An 18,405-nucleotide genomic window follows, 5' to 3' on the forward strand; every position below is an offset into this window, starting at 1 on the left:
CTGGTGCCCAAACCAGGGCCCCGCTCCTTCCTTCTGAGTCCCCACCCCCCGCTTGCTCCTCTCTGCCCCCTCCCCCCCTGTTGCTCACCCTTATGGATGGTAAAAAGTGATGGGGCCTTGACTCCCCCCCCCCCCCCATTCCAGAGCCCCATCCTGCTCCCAAACTTCACATTTTTCTAACTGGAGATGTCTGGCATGTATGACGACCAGAGAAACTGAAGTCAGAGGGTCCATGGTCACTGGAGGAACTGTTATTGTCACCAGTGGACCAGGAAAGGCAGGGAGTTAGAGGCTGGAAGCAACTCAGTCACATGGAAGGAGCAGCCCAAAGGGTTTAACAAAGTTCCCCTTGTTCAACTTAAAATGCATTCAGCTTCACATCTTGTGAATGAAACATGGCAGAATCAGACGAGGGCAGATTCTGCATTCAGTGGGAGTTTTTGGATGCACAAGAAATACAGGAAAAGGAGCCTGATCTGCTACTTCCATCTGTGAAACAGAGTGGGTTCATTGGATGCTGTGAAGCTGGCAAAATTCTGTCTTCTTGTTGGCTGCATTTTTTTAACATTATTCATATTCTGATACTTAATCCTACACTTACATTTTGTTCTCATTTCATGAGAGACACAATAATATCCGTAAAAAGAAATGGAGTACTTGTGGCACCTTAGAGACTAACAAATTCATCTGAGCATAAGCTTTAATGAGCTACAGCTCACTCCATCGGATGCATGCAGTGGAAAATACAGTGGGGAGATTTTATATACACAGAGAACATGAAACAACGGGTGTTACCATACACACTGTAACCAGAGTGATCAGGTAAGGTGAGCTATTACCAGCAGGAGAGCGGAGGAGTGGGGGGGAGGGAAACCTTTTGTAGTGATAATCAAGGTGGGCCATTTCCAGAAGTTGACAAGAACAGTAGGAGGGGAAATAAACATGGGGAAATAGTTTTACTTTGTGTATTGACACATTCACTCCCAGTCTTTATTCAAGCCTAAGTTAATTGTATCCAGTTTGCAGATTAATTCCAATTCAGCAGTCTCTTTGGAGTCTGTTTTTGAAGTTTTTTTTGTTGAAGAATTGCCACTTTTAGGTCTGTAATTGAGTGACCAAAGAGATTGAAGTGTTCTCCGACTGGTTTTTGAATGTTATAATTCTTGACGTCTGATTTGTGTCCGTTTATTCTTTTACGTAGAGACTGTCCAGTTTGGCCAATGTACATGGCAGAGGGGCATTGCTGGCACATGATGGCATATATCACATTGGTAGATGTGCAGGTGAATGAGCCTCTGATATTTTGGCTGATGTGATTAGGCCCATTAGGTGTCCCCTGAATAGATATGTGGACACAGTTGGCAACGGGCTTTGTTGCAAGGATAGGTTCCTGGGTTAGTGGTTCTGTTGTGTGATGTGTGGTTGCTGGTATACTTGGTTTAAAGTATACTGGTATACTTGGTGTACTTGTTCTGTAGACTGATTTACTCATTTAAAATAATGACACACATAAATCAATGGACAATTAGATGCAGCAAGTATTTCTGGTTATAACAAAAGACAAAAAAATCCCAATGGGTACTGAGTTTTAATTCAGTTGCTCCAATCAGTCATTACTGCACAGTGTGTGATTTTTGAGGCCATCATTTGGTCTCCCTATCACAGGCAATAATTACTATTGGAGAAAAGCAGAACCTCATCAGAAAAAGACAGTGAGAATCAAGTGTATCTGATTTCATTGTGTACAAAAACTGCTATGATGAAAACATTTTTATTTAGTCAAAGGAAAGTGATATTTTTATCAGATTGCTGATAGAAATAAACATTTTTATGCTTAAAGCTAGGATTTTTTTTCTGAGATTCATTGCTGGCAAAATAAAAGCCAGAAAAGCACCAATGGGATAGTTAAAGAAATTAATGGCTATAGGACATATTACTGATTATTGTTAATGCCATTACATTGATTTTAGCAGTGCAGCAAAACTTGCCACAGAGGAATGTGTAATTAATATGAAAAAGCACAGTTTTCTTGCTTGAGCCAAGCCTACAAGTAGGTTTCAAAATACTTGTCATTTCAGTTGACCCACATTGCTTGTACTGGCAGACCCTTTTCAGTCGATTCACGCATGCACACACACGAGTGTTTACTTCCGAGAGCAAATGTCATGAAAGACTTTCTTGGAAAAGTCCAAGCAGCCCCATTCCTGCTCACTAACCCCGATAAGGTTTATCACAGAAATGTAGTGATGAATAGAGTAAGATTTTTGTGCAATATTTCAAGTTTTTAATATTACAAGAATGCCCAGAGGCCTTTATTAAGACTGTTAGGCATAGTACAAACATAGCGGTGGATGCAATCCCTGCTCCAAAGTGCTTTCTTGCTTTTTCAAACAAAAGTGGATTACTTTTGAGCGTAGCAATTTTAAAGTCTATTAGCAGGAAAAAAAATCTTTTTCTAAAACCATTCTATGTAGCTCTGGCACGGATATATTAAAACAACATAAGAAGTAGAAATGTGCTGTATGTATTTCACCCAAAGAGTTATTATGGAATAATCAATTGCCTTTCCTTCCCTGCCTGAGATGAGCTGGACGGTATAGCAATTAAAGCACACCATCCCACCCACACCACCGTGTACATTCATACACACCTACCATTGCTCCCTTGGTGACAGTTATCTTACAGTAACTAGTTATTTACTTTACCATTCACTAAAATAATGATAGAGGGGAACAGCAAAAGTATAGCGGGTGACCCATGTAATTATACATGAGCTTGGCAGAATTCAATTTTTATTTTGTTTATGATGTTGACAGAAAATACCAGTTTATTTTAAGCATTTTTTTTCAATTTTTATCTATTTAACTTTTCACAGTTGAGCAAAGTTATGGGTTTTAAACATGTTCTACAAAATATACAAAGAAAATACACTTCACTCAAACTCTAAGTGGTAAAGCAGCATTTTTCTTACTTTGCTTATCTTTACATTTTGATTATTATCGATGGAAATATTTTTTCATTAGTTTTTTCTGTGTATGAGGAAATTGACATTTACCAATAAAAACATAATCCTTCCAAGCCTAATTATACGTATGAAGTATACGCACATACACAGACAAGTAATAATATCTATTAACAATAGAATAATTATAGAAACAATTGATTGGGAATAGTCTCATTATCTGTTGCAATAAAGGCTAAAATAATTATAGTACTGGTACATCAGCTGTCGTGTCTAAATTATGGTATAATTGTGCAATTAAATAGCACTGAGTTTTTAAATGATATTGCAGATGACTTGCTATTAGCATGGGGATTTGTAAGACTGTAACTTTATTATGGCACCATAAAATACAATTCATTTTTCCTGACAGGGAAAATACATGAAATGTAGATGGTTATTCTGATGAAATAACTGAATTCTATTTTTAGAAACAATTTACTTTTTACCGTGCTGAGTTGCAGTATTGTATACATTTGTGTACAAATTTAGCATAAACTTGAAGATGTTATGAACAATAAAGTCTAGTTCCTTTAACTACCCAGCTGCTTCTGAAAATGATCCCAGTTTACTTGACATATTTCACACAATTTCTGTTAGGATTTTTATCCTGATAATGGATAGTGGTTAAAAAAACAAATAAACACAGTACACTTGTCTAGGTGCACAAGATTTACCAATGGAATTTTTAGAATGTTGGCTTCAGAATTGCCTGGAATTTCATGTCCAAAGCTTGATAAACTCACTTGTTTGTTTGGCTAATAACAATAGTAATAGAAACATCCCCACTGCCTAATACTGACTTTTTGATTAAAAGGAGTTCAAATGCACTCCTTTTTTGGTATGTTTGTTGAAATCCACACGTACTTAAAGACTTTCACTGTTGTATATGCTTGCATACTCCTTTTTGGTTGCAAATTGAAAATACATTTTTTTCATTAATACAGAAATTAAATTAAGCTTATAATGTAAGGCATGATGGGTAATGTAGAAAAGCATTCCTTATTGGCTTGAGTTAGCACAGAGAGAAAAGATGAGCCCTTTGGCTCAACTGGCAAGCACTCTTCTGGAAAACCTAGGGTTGTATGCTCCTATTTAAAACAGTGTGTAAGTGGAGTGCAGTTCACCTCTTTCATCATATTCTGTAGACTCGTGGCTGTGCAGAGCAGAAGGAAAGAGTAATGTCTATGGAAGTTCCAGATGTAAAAATTCTGTCCTCGGAGTGGTGAGTGACTGAAGGTAAGTGCTCATGGTTGAGCTGTAGCTTTTAGAGCTGACTTGGAATCTGTTTATCAGGTTGTTATTAAAGAGGATTTTATTTAGAAGTGCTGACTCAAAACTGGGAGAACAGCTGGGGTTTTGTAAGTCATTCCTAATAAGTAGTGGCAGTAAGCCAAATATAGCAGCAGAAGCTCCACGAACAGGAGACAACAAATAGGTTTCCATTTGGAAGCTCCAAGAGAAAGAAGTAGTGATGCTGAAAAAGATTTGGGAGTCATGGTGGATAATCAGCTGTACATGAGCTCCCAGTGTGACACTGTGGCCAAAAGAGCTAATGCGATCCTTGGATGCACAAACAGGAATCTTAAGTAGGAGTAGAGAGGGTATTTTACTATTTTCTTTTTGGCACTGGTGCGACCACTTCTGGAATACTGTGTCCAGTTCTGGTGCCCACAATTCAAGAAAGATGTTGATAAACTGGAGAGAGTTCAGAAAAGAGCCACAAGAATAATAAAAGGTTTAGAAAACATGACTTAAATTGAGCTCTCTGAGTCTATCACTATATTTACTTTAACAAAGAGAAATTTGATTCTCCTTCACTGACCATTTTTAAGTCAATATTGGATGTTTTTTTCTAAAAGCTCTGCTCTAGGAATTATTTTGGGGAAGTTCTATGGCCTGTGTTATACAGGACGGCAGATCAGATGAACACAATGGTCCTCTGGCCTTGGAATCTGTTGAATCCATGAATAAAGCATCTTTGCCAAAACCGATTCAGCTATCTTAGTACAATTATCTTTCACAAAACAGCATCAAATTCAGATGCGCTAAGATATTTCTATACCTACTCCTGTTACCACAACAGAGAAAATATGATTACAAATATTCATATAACTCCCTCCCAGTAGGGAAGATGCGATTACATGTTTCAGCAACCTCCAGCTATAATGATTAGCAGTAAGAATATGATCTTAAATTTCCGCAATCACACTGAAGAAGCATAAAATATTTCTTTCTACAATTGTGAGTGCCCATGTGTAGCAGTTAAAATTTCAGCCCAAAGAGTATCTCAGAATGCTGTGGTGGAGAAGAGGGAGAGACTCAGACTACTCTAACCAGGAGATAAAATTTTTAAATAAGCATCTCAGAAAGGAAGAGGGATTTTAAATGAATTGTAAGTATTGTATCCTCTGGTAAACTGCAATGCTTATCAGAACTGTGGAATTGAAATGAACATGCTGTACTCCTCCTGCTCTGAGAAATCATAGATTCCACTTATGCCGTTGCTATAGTTGGATGCAGCCCTGAAAAAATAATTAAATAATCCACAGGCCTGTTAAAGCAGAGATGGGACTGGGAGGATTTTTAAAGTATTCATTTCAACAAAAAATTGGGTTTGTTTAGTCTGGAGAAGAGAAGACTGAGAGGGGACATAACAGTTTTCAAGTACATAAAACGTTGTTAGAAAGAGGGAGAAAAATTGTTCTTCTTAACTTCTGAGGATAGGACAAGAAGCAATGAGCTTAAATTGCAGCAAAGACAGTTTAGGTTGGACATTAGGAAAAGCTTCCTAACTGTCAGAGTGGTTAAGCACTGGAATAAATTGCCTAGGGAGATTGTGGAATCTCCATCACCGGAGATCTTTAAGAGCAGGTTAGACAAACACCCTGTCAGGGATGGTTCAGATAATACTTAGTCCTGCCTTGAGTGCTGGGGACTGGACTAGATGAGTTCTTGAGGTTCCCTCAAGGCCTACAATTCTATAATTTGTTTCGTATTAAATTTTAGTTAATTTAAGTACACACAGTTGAAGCAAAGATTCAGAAGGGTTCCAATAGAACTCTTCATGGGGCAAGAAATATTCCTGGTCTGACTGGAAATAGATTTGTTAACATTCCAGACATGCTGCAAGGCCCATCTTTTCTCCCAGGCAGTTGAAAACAAGGTTTTTCTGAGACGGGGGTGGAGGGAAGTGGCATTACAGTGCAATGAGCAGTTTATTATTCATGAATATACAGCATTGGTATGAAAATCTAAATATTAAATGTAGAAGCACTCAGAGCATGTGATGGGTGCTTATCAAGTGACTGATGCCTTTTATATATTGTAGGAAACAAAATAAATTAAATTCAGTTAAATAATATAATATTGGTACACTTAGGCTTTAACCATACAAGTGTGATGCACAGAAAGGAGTTCAAGGTTGTTGTGCTCCAAGGCAAATGTGTGCAGAGGTTAGTCATGATATGAATAAGCATAAGCACTAGGAATAATCCTCCCCACGGAGCATCTCAAGCCCCATCTGTGCCTATTTTCTTAGTATCCACTCACTATCAAAAGCAGAGAGTAAAAACAAGTAAGGTGTGGGCTGAGAAGACTTAAATGAGATCCCCAATATTCAGATGAGTCATGAGCTTCCTGACTTGCTGCTTCCCGGGGTAACTTGATGACCATGTAGCAGCACTTTTGCTGATGCTCATCAGCTGATCAGCATTTGTGACTTTGAACTTACACATTTAACACTCCACCTCTTTACAGTGCAAAATCAAAAATGTGGACCGCAATCCTGCAAATTTTTTGAAATGGCTGGACTTCTGTCCCTGCGTTGAGCCCCACTGAAGTAAATGGGACTCCTCATGGGTACAGCACTCTGCCCACGTGGAAAAAGTTGCAGGATCAGAGTCTTCAGGAATAATTAGATGCACTGTAATAGCCATCAAAACAGAAGATTACAGACCCACAGTTTAACCAAGGCACAGAAATGGTCCCTATGTTTCATCAGAGAGACTGGGAGAATCTTAACATTCACAGTTTTAAATTACTTTGGAACCTTTAAAAATGTTTTAGATGTAACACAAAATACTGGGAAATTTTAGAAAGATGCAGCTTTCCATGATACAGATGCTCCCCGAGTTATGCAAGACCTGACTTATGCAAATTCACACTTACAGAAAAAGTTCCATAAGCCAAAAATAGGATTTTCAAGTTGTGGACATTTTTGCGTAATGCACGGGTAAACATTTCCAATTTACACAAAGTTCGAGTTATGTAAGGCTTTCCGGAACGGAACGATTGTGTAAGTCGGGAGAGGTCTGTAAATTAATTAGGATGATTTTTTCTCTACTGTTTGTTGCAGACTATAAAGTGAATAAGTAAAGTAACATAAGACCTACCATATTTCTCCAAAAGCACTTCCTGTACTGTTGGTTCCCAGGATTCAATTTATTATGTAGATATGTGTTGTTTGTATTGATCATATGTGATTCAGCTGCTGTTGGGATTTTAGGTGATGATAACTAAATTAAACTGTTACTTTTTTGTGCTGGAAAGGAAGACTGTTCTAATGGTGTATACTTCTGGGATTACCTATTGAATTTTTCTTTGGCTTCTCTTTTCACCAATAGTGTTTACTTCAGGTCTCGAAGAGTAGGGAGACTCTGACTTGATAAAATTCAGAAGAGTTTTCTAGTTTGAAATACAGAGTAACTGAGGAGATCTCTGCGGGAAGATAAAACTGGAAGTTTGCTGTACATCTTTTTGTGTCAGCTTAGCAACATTTGTTGCACTATATCTTCACTCACAGACACATAAACACACTCAAACCTCTCCTTAAAATGTTCAATGCGCACTAATATTCATCTTTTTTTTTCTCCATGGCCCTGCACATTCTGGAATACATGACATTCTAAAAGGTACTACATTTTACCTAGTTAAATAGAAACGTTTTTGTTGTAGCAACTTGGACAAAAAGACTACAAAAAGCAATTTCCTTTGCCAGTAACCTTTTGAACTCTCATTTCTATTATTTGCAATGTTTTTGTTTGAATAAGATCTTTATCTTTCAGAACCCAACTTCTAGGTAGAGGATTTATTTATTTTCTGATAAAGTACGCATCTTCAAATACGCTATCTGTGACTCTGTACAAACTTTGGACCTGATGTGTTTTTAATTATGTTGAATGTCAAGAAAATCAGCCATTTCCTCAACTAAAACAAGGCAAAAGAAAACAGTCTTAAAAAGAAGAGCTAGTAAAGTGCAGGGGGAGGGGAAAGTGGTCAGAGGAGTAAAATATATGTCAGCCTTCAACTAAGGGTAGAAGTGACTCTGGCGGAACATCATCAAGAAAGGAACCGCATACAGAGTGTCCCTGAATCAAGACAGACCAGCTACTGGCTTACTTCAAACTGAAAGTGAATCATTGCACCAATAGGATCTGGGTCCTGCAGTCAAATGGGGTCTCCATATATAGGTACTGGAAGTCTGGATTTCAAGGATCTACCATTGGTCTCAAAAGTCTGGCTCTCCTAAGGATCCTTCTGTGGAGACTTGCTCAAGGATTGTTCTCATATCACTTGTGTGTTTGCTGCATTGCTAAGTAATGGTGATGTACAATCACCTCCCTTTGTTTACTCCTAGCACAAAGAGTGAAACCGATATCTGACCTTTTCCCTCCTCCTGACTGTGGGGGAGGAGCTGTCACAGGGGTGGGAAAACTACGGCCTGCAGGCCATATCAGGCCTGTCAGACGTTTTAATCCGGCCCTCAGTTCCTGCCAGGGAGTGGGGTCGGGGGCTTGCCCTGCTCTGGTGCTCCAGCCAGGGAGCGGGGTGAGGGGCTTTCCCCACTCCATGCAGCTCCCGGGAAGCAGCCAGCATGACCCCCGTCTGGCTCCTTCTTAGTATGCGGAGGCACGGCCAGCCAGCTCTGCACACAGGCGCTGCCCCTGCTGCTGAGAGCTGTGGGGGCAGCACCTGTGGACAGGGCAGCATGCACAGAACCGCCTGGCTGCGCTGCCGTGTAGAAGCCGGATGGGGGGACATGCTTCCAGGAGCTGCTTGAGGTAAACGCCGCCCGGAGCCTGCACCCCTGAGCCCCACACACGCACCCCAGTCCCCTGCCCCAGCCCTGATCCCCCTCCCTCTGAACCCCTCAGTCCCAGCCTGGAGCACCCTCCTGCGCCCGAAACCCCTCATCTCCAGCCCCACCCCAGATCCCGCACCCCCAGCCTGAGCCCTCTCACCACCACCTGCCCCCACCCAGAGCCCCCTCCGGCACCCTGACCCCTCCTTTCTGTCCCCACCCCAGAGCCTGCACCTCCAGCCAGAGCCTTCACCCCCCCGCACCGCTACCTCCAATTTTGTGAGCATTCATGGCCCACCATACAATTTCCATACCCCGATGTGGCCCTCAAGCCAAAAAGTTTGCCCAGCCCATAGCTGTCAGGACACACCATCTCCATCTGCTGGTCAAGTAGAGGGGAGGAGGAACAAGCACTTGTTGCTACTAGATCCCTTCTCTTTCATGGAATGGAGGAGAGCGAGGGGAATTGTGGTGGGGGGAAAAGTGTCCAATTAAGGAGGTGAAGGGTGAGCTTGATGACATTTGGGGGGGACATGGCAGAAGAGAAGATGAGAGAGATTAGAGGATCTGATCCTATTCCCATTAATAAATGTCAGAATGTGGGAGAAAAGAGGTGAGAACACAAGAAAAGTGAAAGGAACTAGAGCATGGGTGAGCAAATTTTTTGGCCTGAGGGCCACATTAGGGTTGTGAAACGGTATGGAGGGCCGGGTAGGGAAGGCTGTGCCTCCCCAAACAGCTTGGCCCCTGCCCCCTCCCACTTCCCGCCCCCTGACTGCCCCCCTCAGAACCCCCGAGCCATCCAACCCCCCCTGCTCCTTGTTCCCTGACTGCCCCCTCCCAGGACCTCCCACCCCTAACCACCCCCCCCGAGACCCCACCCCCTATCCAACCGCCCCCTGTTCCCTGTCCCCTGACTGACCCCTGGGACTGCCTGCCCCTTATCCAACCTCCCCCCCCCGACCCTTACCATGCCACTCAGAGCACCAGGACTGGCAGCCATGCCACCCGGGTGGAGCCAGCCACCCCACCGCACAGTCTAGAGGGCTGGTAGCACTGGTAGCACAGCGAGCTGAGGCTGCGGGGGAGGGGGAACAGCAGGGGAGGGTCCAGGGGCTAGCCTCCCCAGCCGGGAGCTCAAGGGCTGGGCAGGATGGTCCCACAGACCGTTGTTTGCCCACCTCTGAACTAGAGGGAAAGGGAAAGAGGGATCATTGAGGAAGGCAAGAGAAAAGACCAGGAAAGAAAATGTCTTGGACATGAAGACATGAAAAGAATATTCTTATACAAAAGTAAACCGGAAAATATAAATCACAGGAAACTAGAAAATATAGACTGAAAAAGATGGAGTAAAGATCATATCAGAATATACCATAGGAGGAAAGGAAAAGAGAGCAAGAGAAGAACCAAGACAATGAACATAAAGGAAGGTGTGTATATTTTAAAATAAAATGTGATGTCAAATTGTTGTATGCAGTGTGGTAGCTGTGTTGGTCCCAGGATATTAGAAAGACGAGGCAGGTGAGGTAATATCTTTTACTGGACCAACTTCTGTTGGTGAGAGAGACAAGCTTTTGAACTTACACAGAGTTCTTCTTCAGGACTGGGAAACTAAGGCTATGTCTACACTAAAGAGCTTACAGTGGCGCAAGTGTACCAGTGCAGCTGGGCCACTGTTAGATCTCTAGTGTATTTGCTCTGTGCTGACAGGAGAGCACTCTCCCGTCAATGTAATTAATCACCCCCAATAAACTGCGGTAGCTATGTAGGTGGGAGAAGCTCTCCCGTCGACATAGCGCTGTCCATACTGGCTCTCATGTCGGTGTAACTTATGTCGCTTATGGGGTGGTTTATTTGCACCCCTGAACGACATAAATTATACCAACATAAGTGGTAATATAGACAGAGGCTAACTCAGTGTCACAACTAAATACAAGGTTTGAACAGATTGTTTAGCATAAGTAGTTAACGTGTATTTCAAGGGACCATTCAAGGTGAAGATTAACATGAGAAAGGCAGGGGGAAGGAAGCAGCTGGGTGGGGTTGGTAGTGGGGTACAGATTGTTTGTCTGTAATAAACCATAAATCCAGTGTCTCTATTCAGCCCATGATCTTTAGAGTCTAGCAACGTTATGAATTTAAGCTCCCAGGCTCGTCTTTTGAAAGTGTTGTCCAGGTTTCCATTTGAGGATGATAACTGATAGGTCAGATATACAGCGATCACTTTGATCACATAGGTGATGGTGTTTTTTCTTTTATCATTTTCCTGCATGAGTTCATTTCAGAGCGTAGTGATTGTCTGGTTTCACCCACATAGTTGCTATTGGGGTATTTAGTGCACTGTGATATACATGTGAAGTATGTCACATGTTGTGATAGGCATGTGTAGGATCCATGGATCTCAAAAGTGTGTTGTGAGGAGTGTTGATCATTGTAGCAGTGGAGATATGCCTGCAGGTTCTGCATCTGTTGTTCTGGCAGGGGCTGGTGCCACTTGTAGTTGGGGTGTCCTGGTCTCTGGGGAGCTTGTTTCTGGTGACAAGCTTGGGGAGATCGGGGGGTTGTTTGAAGTCCAGAAGAGAAGGTGCAGGAAAGATTGTCACATCGTACATTCTTTGACACACAACAGTCTTATTTGTTGAGGTGGGCTGGCCTGTGGGATTTTGCCACACTAAAGAGAGGCTATGTTCTAGTCATTCTGGGTCAGCCTTGACGTAAATGGGCACAACATCTGTTGAGTTTAGTGCAAATTGCATCCACTTATGTCAAAGCTAATTTTGGTTGTTTTTCTTCAGAAACTGAACTCAGATTACACATGAGAAACATAAGGAAGTTTGAAGGTTCCCCCCTCCCCCCCGCCCAAAGTTTAGGGCCTAATTTTCATTTACACCAAAGCAACTTGGTGCTGCTGTGTCAGTGTGTAAAGGGCCCTTAAAGTGAGAGTAAATTATATTTTAATCTATTTTAAGGTCCTTTTACACTGCTAATGGTTTAAAGGGGTCTTAGTGTAAATGAAAATCAGGCCCTTAAAATTTGAGTCCACATAAATGCTGTCCACTTATATTAATATTGACCTTGTTATAATCAAGTGTTAGGGTGGCATATCTTGTGTGGTGGAGATTTACTATAATAGATAATCAAATAATACAATAATTAATCAAACTTTTCAGGTTTTATAATTGAGCTGATATATCCATTTTCTGCGGTGGTTATAATTTATTGTGAATTACTGAAATAATTGCATGTGCAACATAGTAAAAACTTTGTTACATTATGCTCTATTTTAACCAAATGCAGCATGAGCTAGAATATTTTTCAGAGTTTACAAAATAAAACTGAAAATGTATGAGCTTGGTTATAACTTTTGGCTGCTAAAATAAGTGTGGGGCCAATCCTATAACTGATTAGTAATTACACAAATGATTTATATTGCAGTAGGGAAAAAAATCAACAGTATAAGTCAAAATCAAACACTAACTGATTACTAATTTACTATTAAGTTTTGGTTAGCTAAGCTCTGTCTTTGTTTTCTTTTCCCTTTTCTCTGAGCTGCAAACACTAATAGATGTAGGTCGACTGAAATGTCAGAGCAATGTGCATTGTAACATTTCTACCCACCAGAAAAGATGTTTTTGAGAAAACTTTCTAAAACAAGTCCTGCAGGGAGGTAAAAGAAATAATACATATACAGCTGAATTCCCGTTTGTAAGGAATATACTCCTAGAACAAACAGTATCTTCTAAAATTCATTCACAGAAAACGGGAATGCTCAAGTCTGAGATTTTTGTTTTGGTGTCAGAGAATAAAATGCTGAGCTCATGAAAGGTTCACAGCACAGTGCACAACCTGACAGTTTTCAGATGCAATGAATCTGTAGAATGGGTGTAACAGTTACGGCTAGCATACTAGTAGTCTGTAGCCTTAAATCTGCAGAATGGAGAGAGACTGAATTTTGCTAGCTAAAAGTTTTCAAAAAGAGTTAAAGACTTAGGCTTGTGCCTGATACCTGCTTGAGAACTGCAGAAGCAACACACTTGTATTCTTGTGGCACCTTAGAGACTAACAAATTTATTTGAGCATAAGCTTTCGTGAGCTACAGCTCACTTCATCGAAAGCTTATGCTCAAATAAATTTGTTAGTCTCTAAGGTGCCACAAGTACTCCTTTTCTTTTTGCGAATACAGACTAACACTGCTGCTACTCTGACACTTGTATTGTGTATCAGCCAAAAGATTTTCTGCCTTTGGCTAACACTTGAATAGAATTTCAAAATTTTGACTTTATGGACAAAAGTGTGCTTCAAAAATTTGAAATGTTTAGTGGGAGGAAAATTCCAATTTCTAGCCATCTCTATTCATTTTATGTATTTTTCTGTAACCAACTAACATGACAACCATGATAACATTTATGAAATTTCTTGGTAAGCCACCTGACTGTAATCAGTGCTACAAGGGTCTCTGACCTGAACCAGAGATTTCAGATAACCCACTGGATTTTTTTAATAGATGTATCATGTATAAAACCTCAAATTATAAATAAAGGGTTAAAAATTTGTAATCCCCGTGTCTGTTATCCAATTCAGCACATGAAGCAGTTCCTCTAAGACATTATTGATAGGTAACATGTGAAGAGATAAAGGCTAATCTATTTAGTACCTAATTACTGACTGAATAGGAAGGGCAAAGATTTGATGTATGTACTGAATATAGGCTGAGAGCTGATTTTTTCTGTATTAGCAACATTTTTTTACCATCACTTCACATTTTTGGAGTTATAACTGAAAGATGGCTGTTGCTTTTTTAACTACAGAGGAGCCTGAAGAAAACACAGGCATCGGTACACTTGTGAATTTTGTGGAAGTTTAGAGCTGGTTATGAACTTGTGAACTGGACTTTTATAAAACCTCTAGGGACTATCTTTTCAAAAATGTCCTTTAGCATTGGGTTCTCAACATGATCCAACTGAAGCCTAATTACAGAGGTGCTGATTACTCACAACTCTAGTTTGGCCCTTTAACAACCATAGAGTGGCACTGGTTTGAGAGCCAGAATATGGTACCCTGCACTACAGTCAGGCTGCGTCATGCTCATTACAGTAAACAGCAATGACTTTATTTTGCTTTCAGCTAGAATTTACTGTTGACCTGTTTATATGTGTTAAACTCTCCAAAGGAGTCTGAGCCTCCTATGTATATTCCTAACTGTTTACATGCTTACTGAATAAGGAAAGGGATAAGAGGAGGCCATCTCTTTCACCACTGGGCTACCTCATCCTCATGCAATTGCCAGGTGGCTTCTCATGTTGTGGTTGATAGTTTCGGCACCTTGAGATAGAGTTTACAAATTTGTAAACTCTGTTTGGAAGAAAGAAAAGGAGTTCTTGTGGCACCTTAGAGACTAACCAATTTATTTGAGCATAAGCTTTCGTGAGCTACAGCTCACTTCATCCGATGAAGTGAGCTGTAGCTCACGAAAGCTTATGCTCAAATAAATTGGTTAGTCTCTAAGGTGCCACAAGAACTCCTTTTCTTTTTGCGAATACAGACTAACATGGCTGTTACTCTGAAACCTGTTTGGAAGAAGGCACTAGAACCTCCAAAACCTAATGCAAGATACTCTGTCTTCCCCCTTTATCTTCTCCAACAGTCTAATGGACAGAAATGAGGCTCCTGCTAGCACTCCTTCCTGTTTTTCATTCAGCCAGTTCCATCTCACCAGTCCTGCAAATGGGGCTTATATCTGAGGACTACATGAATCCCAACACAAAATGACTGGGTCAGGTGTTATGAGGATTCAGCTAGAAAGAAGATGGTGATCTAAGTCATTTAAAAGAGTTTGAATTAACCCATCCGTTAGTGCACTCTCATGCCACCAACATCAATGTATCTAAAACCCATTTAGGGGAAAACCCTATAGAATTTAATAGAAAATTATAACTTTTCTAATGTTTTATGGATCCTCCTATACAATTTAATCAAAAACTGTATCCCTATAATACAGCATGCTTCAAAATCCTACTGAAAGGATCTCATTCTCCATTAAACTCTGCGGGTGAAATTCTAGCTCTACAGAAGACAGTTATGAGTTTAAGTAATTTCTATAGAACTCTATTAGTTTAATCCTCATTATGTTATACAGGGCTTTTCCATACACGAATCCTTTGGTTATGCTGAACCTTGAAAGAAAGAGCAAAGACCTTATATTTGATGGAAGACAAAGGGAACACAATGAAGGGACTTGAAGAGAGGTTGTACGTGATATAGCAGGCTTTGGCAAATGTTGCTTTTTCATCAGATTTTTTTTAACACGAATAAAACATTCTGTGTCACAAAATGGACAAGAAGAGACAGAGTGATAAAACAGAAAAGAAAATATGAATCTGGATATTTAGAGGAGGAGCTAATTCTTGTCATATGCTTTTGGTAGAAGGTGGTTGTAAAGAATGTTATTGTAAATGGTAAATGGCAGTTCTAAGTCAAAATGTTTAGAGTACCTATCTAATAATTTGCAGGTGAGGAGAAGGCCAGAACTTTGGCCGAATGAACTCCAGGTTCCTGATCCCTTCTTTCTAGGTATTGGTTGTTGCTGTGCTCTTAAGAATTTGGAATTAAAAGATCTGAAAAGGGAAACAAATGACTAAAGCCCTGTAACACGCACACAGACACACACACAAAAAAGACATGTTGACTATTTTCCATTACTCAGCAAATCTTAATTGATGAAACACTAGATACATACATTAATTGGGGGTGAAAAATAATCCTGTAAATATTTTAAAACTCCATATGGTGCTATAAATAATAGTACAAAATGTGTCAAAAAGTTCTTTGGGCTGTCTCTCAGAAGGTTTTCAAAGTAGAAAACTTTATTTTAAAATGTTATTACATAAACTAACATTTATTTTGTCCAAAAACCAAGCTGGGATTCTGATAGCTAAACACCCAATTAACCATCATAGACATGAACCCTTTTAAAAGCATTGCAGGCCAAGTTTCAATCCAGTCACACAATAGATGCACCTGCTAAAATGTGCAAGGCTCCCTTTGTGCCTTCAAAACTCATATTTCTGCCCTCAAAGCAAGTACACTAATTACTTGCTTGTGTGTCATTATCTGATATGTTCAAATGCTGTGGTACAACCTATAACAATGGGTATTTTCAGGGGTTCTGCTGGGCTCCTGAGAATTGGACCCACATCATTCTCCTTTGAGCAAATCCTCCACTTAGAAATTATTTGTATTAATTTTAAAAAAAATCCTATCTGGTGTTGTGTACAGTAATTTGCATTTATAATAACCTTTCCATTAGAGATTATCAGATCTCTGCCAAAAAAGGACAAACACTTTTCCCTGCTCCTGAAATAGTTTTTTGCTGACTCAGAAGAAATTCACGTTTTCAATTTGCTGTTATCTGTAACAAGCTTCATTTGTATTTGATACATATGGATGGAGTTCACAATTATTTAGGGCAGTGATACAGAAACTTTCCCTGTTACTTGCTGTCAAAAGAATCCATATGACAGTTTTCCAATAACATACGCAGGTGCTTATGTCCTCTCCAAATAGGTAAAATGGGCATTTTAGGCAGCCTTCAGAGAGTTCATGCAACCGTATTTTGAAGCTTCCGCAGCCTTCAAAAATCTCTCCATCCCTATTATAACAGCAGCTCCTTATTTTTCCTCTTATGTAAATTTTTAATTCAGTGAGTAAGGAGTGACCAGCTGATTTTGTCAGTGGAGGTGAATCAAATGCTAATAATTAACCCTTATACAGCACTTTATGGTCTAGAGCCACAGCTAGTAAATTGGTACACGTTCTTTCAGTTCAATAAAGCTATGTCAATGTATATCGGCTAAAGATCTGTCAAAACTTTATCTGTGTGATTAACTGTACATGAATATTAATAGCCTTGTAGTTCAGTGCTTAGATAAAACCGAAACTGGCATGCTAGAAAATAAAGGAATGGTTTTTTTGTATTCCATCACTGTACTTATCCCTTATATGTACCATATTGCTGCTCTCAATGCATCTGATAATGATAATTCATTATCCTTTCTTCCAGACAAAGATGTGTACAGTACCATGATATTACATACATTTTTTAATCTCTCATCACATCAGCTCTATTACTTTCTAGAGGCTCTGGCATTTGTTCATGCAAAATGACAACTGCTTTACAATTTTATAATAATTTAACTAGTGTCTTACTTTAGTCAAATCTGCTCAGTGGTGTAAGGGTTTATTGATTTCACAAGAGATACTTGAACTATTCAGCGGTATTTTATAAAATTTTAACAAACTTGCAAGAGTTTGCCTGTAAATAAGCAGCTGGAGACTGACTTCTTTACACTAAAAGCACCAATCTACACATGAGATATATTTATTGCCATCCCAATTCAGTGTGTTACAGTAAGATCACTTCATCAAGGGAGTGTTTTGAGACCATTAGAATGAAAGTGAGGAACAAATGACCTTGTATTGCCCGCCTGAAAAATAAGATGAAGCTTGGGTGGAGTGAAATAAAATGCAGTGATAAAACCTTGCTGCAGAGTGCTAAGCAGCTGGCAAGAGAATTTAATTGGCTTTGCGAATATATTTAATGAACATGTAAGGAAAACCAGGAGGGTCTAGATGTGGCCAATGAGAGAGAGAACAATGGGGAGGAAGAACTGGAAGCCAGCAGTTATCTTCATAGTTTGCTTGAGCTGTAGCGGAGGCAAATTGCATAAGAAGGAACAAAAGCTTTGAAGAAGCTGTAAATGAAAGGGAGAGGGAGCACTCAAGGTTTTTTTTCAGGAAGTTAGTCAGTGTGAGTCCCAGAAGGGTTCAAAGGAACTGCTAACCATACACTGCACCTAAAAGAACCAAAAATAAACCACACATTGATTGACTGACAACAACCTGTAATAGCCTGAATAAACTTTACTGAATTATGAATTAGAATAGTTGAATTAGGGTTAAGACCTTTGGGGTACATTGCTTTAGAAATGCAAATGAGACTTCTTTAGCAGGAAGACAAAATTAGTGCAATCTTTGGAAGGTATAAGGAATTTCAGAGGTCTTTTGGGAACAACAAGTGAAGTGGATTTGAAGTACCTTGATGTGAGGAGAATGCAAATTATCCTCTCCAAATGCAACATTTTGAAAATAACCCTTGGGAGAGAGGCCCATTGTATACTAATTACCTGCTTCTGGAAACTCCAGATCAAAGGGTGGAGTAAACTTGTCATGAATGTGCTTATTCTGAGCTGAAGTTGTGATGAACTTGTAACCGCAGGGAATCCCCTAAAGTAGGGGATTGTCAGACTACTCCTGCCAGAATCCA

At 40.0% G+C, this 18,405-nt stretch overlaps 1 long non-coding RNA gene across 1 annotated transcript in view; it reads left to right on the forward strand.

The window, feature by feature from the left end:
• Positions 1-601: 601 nt before the first annotated feature.
• LOC141983871 (uncharacterized) overlaps positions 602-18,405 on the forward strand; it is a 120,437-nt gene continuing 102,633 nt past the window's right edge. Inside the window, exons 1-2 of the long non-coding RNA XR_012638546.1 lie at positions 602-822; positions 4,150-4,240. This is a non-coding gene — a long non-coding RNA (uncharacterized LOC141983871). The remainder of the gene's footprint in view (positions 823-4,149; positions 4,241-18,405) is intronic.

This window comes from Natator depressus, chromosome 3 (genome assembly GCF_965152275.1).
Source record: "Natator depressus isolate rNatDep1 chromosome 3, rNatDep2.hap1, whole genome shotgun sequence".
Taxonomy (NCBI): domain Eukaryota; kingdom Metazoa; phylum Chordata; order Testudines; family Cheloniidae; genus Natator; species Natator depressus.